Below are 1,107 nucleotides of genomic sequence, written 5' to 3'. Positions count from 1 at the left end.
AGGAGCCAGTTGAGGTGGCTCGGGCATCTGGTAAGGATGCCTCCTGGACGCCTCCCTGGTGAGGTGTTCCGGGCACGTCCCACCGGGAGGAGGCCTCGGGGAAGACCCAGGACACGCTGGAGGGATTATGTCTCTCAGCTGGCCTGGGAACGCCTTGGGATTCCCCCAGAGGAGCTGGAAGAAGTGGCTGGGGAGAGGGAAGTCTGGGCCTCCCTTCTGAAGCTGCTGCCCCCGCGACCCAACCCCAGATAAGCGGAAGAAAATAGATGGATGGATGGATATTATTTATTCTTTTATTTATTATTATGTCAGTTTTGGTCCTCCACAACTATAACCTTACAAGACCGTCAGTATTCCTTGTTTTAGCGCAGTATGGTGAAAAGTTTGACAGCTGGGGTTTCTGGTTGGGTTTTCTGCACCTTATCCATTCATCCACCAGAGGGAGCCAGTAGATCACCTTCTGTTGGAATTGTTTCCCAGGCGTGGAGCTGACTCGCCCGCAGATCGTTACCTCATCAGCCAGAGTTCAAGAGGAGCTGTAGCCAGTCCATCTTTGTCTCAGTGTGTACTTTCAAGGTACTTTGTGCCTTTCAGTGTCTGAGCTCTCTTGAGTTTTTCCGAGTTCTGTTACTCACCCTTGTGGTCTCCTGATAGGTTCTCTCAGTGGCGCTCTGGTTGTTGCCCAGTTGTTGCTTCCTGGATTCCTCTCCATGACGTCAAAGTTCCCTGTGAAGATTTTCTGGTTCAAACTTCCTGACTGGTGACAACTACCTCCATCTCCAAGGCTGTGCTGTTACCTGTCTGCTCTCCAACGAGTCCCTCTGGCAGACTTCACTGTGGAAAAAAATTATAATCTGTAGGGGGGGCATGACCGAAAATAACTGAGAAACAATGCAGTATGTTTCCATGGTAACATGTACTGTTATTCATATTCATAAGCTATCTCACAACAACTCATAAGATAATTGAAATGTTGCAAACAGTTTGTCCCTTTGTGGCAGGGCAAAAGAAAACTGCCTCCAAGGTTTATGTGATCAAGTTGATTCTTATGAAAGTTTATATAGTTTGTGCTTAATTCCAACCTCTGAAAACAATCGTCTCTCTGTG

General features: G+C 48.0%; 1 long non-coding RNA gene across 1 annotated transcript in view; it reads right to left on the bottom strand.

Annotated features, from left to right (window-relative positions):
* The window catches only part of LOC103480291 (uncharacterized), a 4,243-nt gene extending 3,364 nt beyond the window's left edge, over window positions 1–879 (bottom strand). The window contains exons 1-2 of the long non-coding RNA XR_536077.1: window positions 798–879; window positions 636–726 (exon numbers count right to left, since the gene is read on the bottom strand). This is a non-coding gene — a long non-coding RNA (uncharacterized LOC103480291). The remainder of the gene's footprint in view (window positions 1–635; window positions 727–797) is intronic.
* Between the last annotated feature and the right edge of the window lie 228 nt (window positions 880–1,107).

The sequence above is a fragment of the Poecilia reticulata genome, linkage group LG18 (genome assembly GCF_000633615.1).
Source record: "Poecilia reticulata strain Guanapo linkage group LG18, Guppy_female_1.0+MT, whole genome shotgun sequence".
Classification (NCBI taxonomy): Eukaryota; Metazoa; Chordata; class Actinopteri; order Cyprinodontiformes; family Poeciliidae; genus Poecilia; species Poecilia reticulata.
Note: the sequence above shows the minus strand (reverse complement) of the source record. Positions and strands in the feature narration are given on the sequence as shown.